We start from the raw sequence: 9,058 nt of genomic DNA on the forward strand, positions 1-9,058 counted from the left end.
ACAGTATTTCAGGTGATGCGGAACAAGATGAGTTAACACAGGAGTTGTTAATTTGTCCGGTCACATCCGAAGATTTTTCCGAGGAGTTTATTCCTTATCCACGGGAAAAATGCAAGAGGAGAGACTCAGATACGGACTCAAAGTTTGAGTTGAGAGGACGCTTCTCGGCCATACGGACCGGAGTGTTTGAGTCTCCAGCCATTGCAACGGGGAAAACTAAAGTAACGGATGTTCCGTTACCGGCCATAGAACTAAAGTTTGCACTCAGGGCAGTAGTATTCTTAAGTATACCTAAACCATATTAATTTCAAATTTCTGTTATTTTTTGTACTACTTAAGGAGTGTCCTGTACTCCTGTGGTGATACAAATTTTCATTTTGAACTACTAGGTATTACATAAATACATTAAGGGACATAATGCAAAATATATTTATGTTTAACTTGAAAACTAATTTGAAATTTAATCTAATTATACTATTGATTTTATTATAAATATCTTAGCCAAGTAATAGAGAATCAATCAAGAAAACATTATGTTTAAGACCTAAGTAAGAGTTATAACTTATAACATGGTTTATATGTTAGTTATAGAATTAATGATAATTTTCATATTACTTTTCGTGCTTTTATTATGATGTTCAAATTTTCCCGTTGTTTAAGTCCATGTTCTATACATAGCTGCAAAGTATGAGCTGAGCATCTAATGCATTGAGTTAATAGTAATGGTTCATAATTGGAGTTGAGAATTGTAGCTACATCTTGTTCTAAATTTTCAGCATTCAAATTCAAGCCTGGTTCATTTATCATAGCATAAACTTGATTATCAGATAAACCTTCATCATCGTCTACATAAACAATTCAAAATGTTCCTTGATAGTTAAATATTGTTTATAATTGAGTATTCAGTTTCAAAAAAAAATTTTAATTAAGATAGTAGTTACCATTTAGGATATTTTCACTTTCCTCACTATCAGATTCATTACCAGTCTCTTTGTAGTCATTAAATATACCATTTTCACAATGTTTGCTCCCTTGTCACAGGTAATTGAAAACACTTGACGATTATCAATTTTGAATTTTTTTAAAATTAGTATCAACTTAAAAACAAATAACAAACAATTAACTATTTTTATTAACATACTATACCTACCTATAAACTTAAAACTAATTATAAAACTATTGGTGAGTGTTAAACTAAATCAATTTGATCAGCTTAGCAGAAATGTTAGTTTTAAGAAAATATACATTTAGTATTTACACATCATATATTATTTGCATATTACTTACCACTTCTTTTAAATATTCAGAAGTATGTCACTCAGTTAATTCTGTCATTCCGATTGTTTTTATAAACAATTTTAAATCTTTGAAATACTGGATATTTACGCCAATAATATATCTATTAAGTCTCGTACACAGTCAACTTTAAGAGAAATTAATTTTTTATCAATATCATGTGTTATATTTTCTATTATTGTCTTGTCATACTCGTTTAAATGTTTTTTTTATATTTTGAGAGTTAATTTTTAAACCTTAAGTGAGAAATCAAACAGTTAAAATTAAATTAAATAATCATTCAAAAAATATATGGGTATGTATTATTTAAATTTTAAACATAATATGGTAAATTCAAGGTTTTGAAACTAAATAGTTATGGATTTTAAAATTATGCTGTATATCCCTATCAAATATTAAAATACATATTAATATCCACACCTTATGTTTAATAGCTGTTTTATTGAAAAGTTGTATAAAGATTTAAGATGCCTAAAGATATCTAACATAATATTTATAGCATACTCCAGTACCAACTATACAAGTTGTAACTCAAGTCACAAACCAAACAAATTGTTTTATTTATTTACATTTTACATACATATTATATGTTATTTTAAATCACCCGATACCCACTAAATTTGAAGGTTAACCTAACTGAACCAAACCATGACTAGGATAGCTGTCACTATAGAACAAATTAAATGTGTATCTACTAATAAATAAAATAAATTTAGGAACACCAATTCTTACACATCGTTAAAGAAAAGATGTCTAGAATAAAATGTGCTTAATTATGTTTCATAGCAATTAATTAATAATAAATTAACTTAAAACATAACACACCGTCACCAATAGCATCAAAGATTGGATTCATTATCGTTCGGAAACCTGAAACATCTAATGATGCAAATGGTCTACCATTTGTGGTAACCAATTGGACACAAGACTCAATAACTTTATTTTTGTCTAAATCGACTTGTTTTAAAGTTTTTTTGGTTCTTGTAAACATGGTATCAAGAGGTCAAGTTTTATCCATTTTTAATTTCTGAAAATTGTAGGAAATTATTAATATCTAACAAACAACTTCCAAGTCTTCCCTGTTAAGATTCAGTGGAGTGTTTACAAGGTAGGCCGCCTAGGTCCGGGCCTGCCCAATTTAATTTGACTACTTTTTTTTATTTTATCACAACTCCCGGCTTAAAATATGTATACATAGTTTATAAATAATATTGCCATTAGTCAACCATATCAAAATTATTATAATATATTTTGTTATCAGTATTTTTTATATCAGTTATCACTATGCATTGTTACTATATCGGATTTGGCGCGGCGTGTAGTGAATAGCTATAATAGTTGTTTATAGCATCACAGTTTTAGATAGATTTTATGAAAAATCGTGATTAGACTGTTAAATGTCTTATTATGTTATACCTGCCATTTACTTAGTACATTATATTTAGTTAATATTTTTGAAAATAATTTGCTCTACTCTGTAAATTAATAATAATTTGTTTATTTATTTTATAATTTTGTAATTTTTAAGTTGTTTTTCTCCAAAATGTCTATAAAGAATAAAGACTGTTAAATTTCCTATTATGTTATACCTAGGTACCATTTACCTAGTACATATTTAATCAATATTGTTAAAAATGATTTACTTTTTGAGTGCCTATTATTAAATAAAAAAATAAACCCAAATACACCTAAACTAAAAATGTATTACCTACCCATAATGCTATTTTTTTATAGGCAAAATGTTTTCGGTGTAGAGTAAACAAACTACGCAAATAAATGGGCCTACCCAATTATTTTGTGCTGGACACGCCACTGTTAAGATTATAAGTTATAGGTAACTACAATATTTAATTTATTTAAAAAGAAGTATAACTACTAACCTTAGCTGTTTAACAATTTCCATCATAATCGACATGTTCCTTATTTCTTTTTGTTTTTTTCATTCACTAGTGAAACATATTGTTCTTTGCGAAAACTTTTTATATGGCTCTCCAGATTTCCTGAATGATTTTCGGTTCGAACAGTATTTGCACAATTCAAAACTTGGCATATAGGCTCGTTATTTAAAATATTATATTTGAAAAACATTCGTTCCACCGGATTTAATTTTATTTTTCGGCATAATTGATCGATTAAATAATTTAATTATATATTAAATATATCAAAATAGAAGTTAAAACTTTAAATTAGATAAAATATGTAACACATAATATGGTATATTAATTAAAAGAATTATACGGACACGCGGTAATCTGGTCTACTTGCGACCATACATTCAGACACGCTGACAAGGAAAAAAAGTATAAGTGACTTGTAATAAATTGTAAACAATAGAACACGAAAATTGGGAAACAATTTTATGTTTAAATCACGGTTGTAAGACAACCGTGGTTTAAATCTAAAAATATAAATGAGTGGTATACTGGTAGAGCCGTATAGCGCTCTAACAGAACAGGTTGACATAGATACCACGTACAATATATTCTTTTGTCAATAATTGAAGACATATTATCGGTGTTGATCGAAAGTATTTTTGATGTGGCATACCCATACGGGTTACGTACCGACCACGGTTATCTACTCAGGTTGACGGACGCAGTTTTACTATAGATAATAAAATAATGGATAGGCCATGCCTATACTCACTCCACAGAGTGCCGCGGTCATTTTTGGGGAAGAGAGGGCTACAAGAGAGACATTAAGGTACCTTTTTTAAGGTTATGTTACAAAAATGTTTACAACCGTAGATAATAGACACCTGCTTATCACTAGATTATATTATTAATGTAAATTAAATTTTTGTATTATTTGTTTGAGATTTAATGAACATTTTGCACTATTTATTATTTAAAACATAATTAATTATTAAAATGGTTCATCGATGCATTATTTGCCACTCCAACTCAGTCAAAAACCCAAACCTAAGTATTCACCGGTAAGTAGTGGAAAACAAATGTTAATATTTATTATTTAAAATGAAGTAGGATTATAAAAACCATTTTAAATCTACTCCAGGTTTCCCAAAGATCCTGAAAAACGCCAAATATGGATTCATGAGCTAAATGTAAAAACGCAAATCAATGATTGGCATCAAATATGCAGTCTACATTTTCCTCCAATGAGCTATGTATTTAGCAATGCGAGAAAAATATTAAAATTGGATGCAATACCAGTATGGTAATTATTTTAACAATTTGTACCTACCTAAACAAAGTAGCCATGTTATATTTGTATACTAATAATTCTAGTCATGAAGTATAAGAAACATTTAATAATATTTTATTGTCAATTAATAAGAATTTAATTCTTTAATTTCTTAATTATTAACTTATTATTAATATGTTGTTGTTAAGTAATAAGAATTTATCCTAATACATATTTTGTAGTTTTGAAGAAATACTACCAGTTGCATTTGACAAGTAATGTATTCATGTTTTTTTCCACAAACCTAAATACTTTTTACATAGATTTTCTATTATATATATATCATTGACTATTATTTACAACATATTATATTTTTTCAGTTACATTGAAGAGTTATCACCAGACGATTTTAGTTTGACTGCATCTGTTTCACAAAAGTATATATATTTTTTTTTTTTTATTAGCTTTTAGTAATAAACTATAATAGCTCAACAATTAATACATATAGTGCAGATAAAATTATACAGAAATAAGACTTGAAATAAATAGAAACAATTAAAGAAAAAAAAAATTGATAACAAGAAAGAGTAATATGCAATAGGTGACAAAAAAAAAAAATTGCCTATTTGCAATATCAGAGTATTTAAAAGCAGAAGTAAAATATTTATTTTTCTTAAAATCTATGGCGTCTTTGTAAGATAGATTCTCTGTAGCCATGATTCTCTTGATGTCCTTTTGAGTAGACCATTCCTGGCAGCTACGGTCGGTGGCAATATGAGGAAGTTTGCAGAAGAGGCATATAGGGTCAGTGGCGTGGATGGACGGGCATTCTGTGATAGTGTTTGGAGCCACCACAGTGACCGCATCTTGTATCGCTACGACAGAATTTTTGCGTGTGTCCGTACCGTAAACAACGGTTGCATTGTACCGGAGAACGGATGCTGGGGTTTACATCAAAAATCATATTATATATCGAGATGTGTTGCGGTAGTTTAGGGGACAGGAATTTGAGTTCAACGATACGCGTAGGTACGACATTGCCATCTTTTTTAATAGATATGCGTTTGAAGTTTACAATTGGAAAACTTGATTGGACTCCATCTCGAAAGTCGTCTTCGGAGACGTCTGGGTCGAGCTTTATTATACCAAAAGAGTAGATAAGATTTGATGGAATACTCGCTGTAAAACCATGTTTATTTAAAGTATCGGAGATCAAACAGAGATTTCCGTTCAAGATCGATTCAAAACTGATTTTGACTTTTTTTGAGCCAGCGGGCTTAATATTGGTTATACAGTTGAAATTAGTAGAAAAAAATTTGGCTGCCTTTAATGGGTGCCAATTACCCAAATTTTTGTTTAAATCAATGCATTCAACAAGTATCATGACGGGGCCGGTATAATCAGATGAGAAGGTCTGTTGTGTGCATTGAGACAAAATAATTATATCATCATTTGATATGGTGTGTAAGGAAGAGGTTGGTAGTGTAGAGTTTATATCAGGTACTAAAGTCAATTTAGGATCATTAACATTATCAATAAAAAAACCATCCTTAATGACCGAATCTATCAGCATATTGTTGTCTATAGGTGAAGAGTCTATATATTTAAAGGTCGATGGCGACGTATTTAGAACCGGAGTGTTGTCCATAATTTGTTGAAAATCGGGAGACGTGGGTGTAGGTGACTTAGAAATCGACTTACGTGCATTTTTTTTTTTATTTACGACAAGTGTGTAGTTGGAATCTGTAGAACGATTAGCAGACAGCGAAGGTTTAATTTTGTTCGGGGCAGGTGATTTGCCCGGTGGAGACTCATTTGCGCACATATTAATATATTTTTTAAATTTACGACAACTCATTTGCGCACAAAATAGTTAACAATGAAAACCAGCTTTTAGGTACAGTTTTGGGTGTACAGGGTGTCTTAAGCTTTCCAACACGTTACACGTTCAATATTATTGATATCAATGATCACCCGTTAATAAAATATATTGGAGTATCTTAAATATAGCATTATATAGTATTAAAGCATAACGTGATTTCAGTTCTTATCTATCAAAAATGGCATTAATACTCGCCAAGTACACGAGTCGTGTGGGACAAGCTTTAATCTTTATTATTGATATTATTGCTATATCTTACACTATTTTTGTTAAACGTTAACGTGATAACTGATAAACCTTATAACAAATCTCTTCTATACATTTTCGTTTAGTCTCCGGTCGCGATTTGTGGTGTAATAACAATGGACGCTATTTGTTTAACACGGAGAGAAAAACGTTGTAAAATATTGAACAAATTCAAATTTCGAGAGAATAGGGAATTAAAAAATGGAAATTTCAATTATCGGTGTACTAATAAATTTTGTAATGCTAGTATTATTGTAAATAATAATAACGAAATTGTGGATCAATCTAACGCGGACCATAAACATGAAGCATATTCAGATCAGGTTATTTCAAGAGAAATTGTAAGGAGCTCACTGAAAAAAAAGGCAGAAAATGATCTCCATACCCGTCCAAACAAATTAATACGACAAGAACTAAAAAATACCGATGTTACTGAGAACATGGAACATGGTGACTTGAAATTAATCCGTCGTTCAATATATTATGTACGAAAAAAGCATTTTCCCACGCTACCATCAAACTTTGACGAGTCGTTAAAACAACTTTTAGATATGAAACAAACGTTGTTGCATAAAGGTAATCAATTTTGTTTTTCAAGTGACGATAATTCTGTTATTTTATTTACTTGTAAGAATAATTTGGAAGTGCTTTGTGATAATGAACACGTATTTGGTGACGGAACTTTTACGTATGCACCAAAACATTTCATGCAATTGTATACAATTCATGTTTACACAAATTATTATTATTTACCTTTAGTATATTGTTTTTTGAAAAATAAACAAGTATCAACATATGTGTCCATGTGGAAAACCATAATGAACTTGTCAATGCAATTAATAGAAAAAAACTTAAGTGTAAAAATATTTCATGCAGATTTCGAAAAAGCTGCACATATTGCAGTTCTTCAGAGTTTTCCACAGTGTAAAATAATATGTTGTACATTCCATTTAGGACAAAGTTGGTTCAGGCGTTTGAAAAAAAATAAAATATTACTAAAAGAATACTCAAAAAATGATTCGGAAATCGGAAGGTGGCTTAAATATTTTTTTGGGTTACCTTATCTAAACTCTGATGAAGTTCCGGACGCATTTACGGAGCTAATTTCAATAGCTCCTAGTAATAAAAGTATGGATTTTCCGGACTATATTTTAAAAAATTATATTGATTTTGATGCTGATTTTGGGCCAGAATTATGGGCTAGTGCACCAGACGATAGCCCAAGAACAACAAACGGAGCTGAAATTTTTCATATGCACTTTAATAGCCAATTTTATACCCCCCACCCCCACATTCACCAAATCATACAAGTACTCATGGAAATTCAAGTCGACACCGATTTAAAAATAAACTCATTAAAAAAAAATAAGAAAAACACACGTAGGACAGAAATATTAAAAAAACAAAATTATTTGAAAAAAATATATTCAGATTACAAATCTAAAAAAATTGAACTTATAAACTATTTGATGCAAACGCGTACCAATAAATAATAAATATTATGTATTAACTGTAATTTATGTAGTTTTTAAATTTTAATGACTTTTGTAAAAATGAATAATGATTGTAGGTACCTCCTAATTTATTGTAATTTGTAAATTTTAATGAGTTTTGTAAAAATTAATAATGATTGTACCTAATTTATTGTAATTTGTAAATTTTAATGACTTTTGTAAAAATGAATAGCTAAAACAACATTTTTAAACCCGCCAGTCTATAACATCAGAATATGATGAGACAGAAAGTCCTAAGCCTTTTAAAGGGTGAAGGAAAATGTTGTTTGAGTATAATAATTGTCCACTATCAGTATTGACCAAATCGAAAATATGGTGGTACGGAGATTATGTACACCCTATACGTGGATAAAATTCTTAGAAAAAAGGTTTCTATTGTTCGTAAATTGTGCGCAAATGAGTTGTAAAAAAGGTAAATGTGCGCAAATGAGTTGTAACCGATTTGCCCACACGCGAGTCGCCGCCCGAAGACGACGACATAATTAGTAGTAGACCGCACTAACGATGTATACAATAACAATAACGGTCACTGCGATAAGAGTAACGGAGAGCACAACCGAACACAATAACAGCAGAAACTCGACGATATTTCTTTATATTAACTTATTATTAATATGTTGTTGTTAAGTAGGTAATACGAATTTATCCTAAAACATATTTTTTAGTGTTGAAGAAATACAAATAACACCACAGCGCTACTGATTTGACAACAACACGTAACTGACAATCAATACATTTTTCTGGAGCAACTAAAAACTAATTTATTTCTGTTTAAGATATTATTAGGTAATATTTTTAATTAATATAGTTTTACTTTCAGATGTTATACTATTATATGACAAATTTTATTAATATTTGTGGTTATTAATTTTTTTTATTGTAGTTACGGGTTATTACATTTCAAAAGTTATATACGTGGTATTGTTACTTGTAGATACGTGTTTAAAAAAATATTTATTTTTTAACTTACGTGGTA

General features: G+C 29.7%; 1 pseudogene; it reads right to left on the bottom strand.

Moving 5' to 3' along the window:
- Positions 1-5,404, bottom strand: part of LOC111042813 — a 7,571-nt pseudogene extending 2,167 nt beyond the window's left edge.
- Positions 5,405-9,058: the final 3,654 nt, after the last annotated feature.

Source organism: Myzus persicae, unplaced genomic scaffold, assembly GCF_001856785.1.
Source record: "Myzus persicae strain clone G006 unplaced genomic scaffold, MPER_G0061.0, whole genome shotgun sequence".
Taxonomy (NCBI): domain Eukaryota; kingdom Metazoa; phylum Arthropoda; class Insecta; order Hemiptera; family Aphididae; genus Myzus; species Myzus persicae.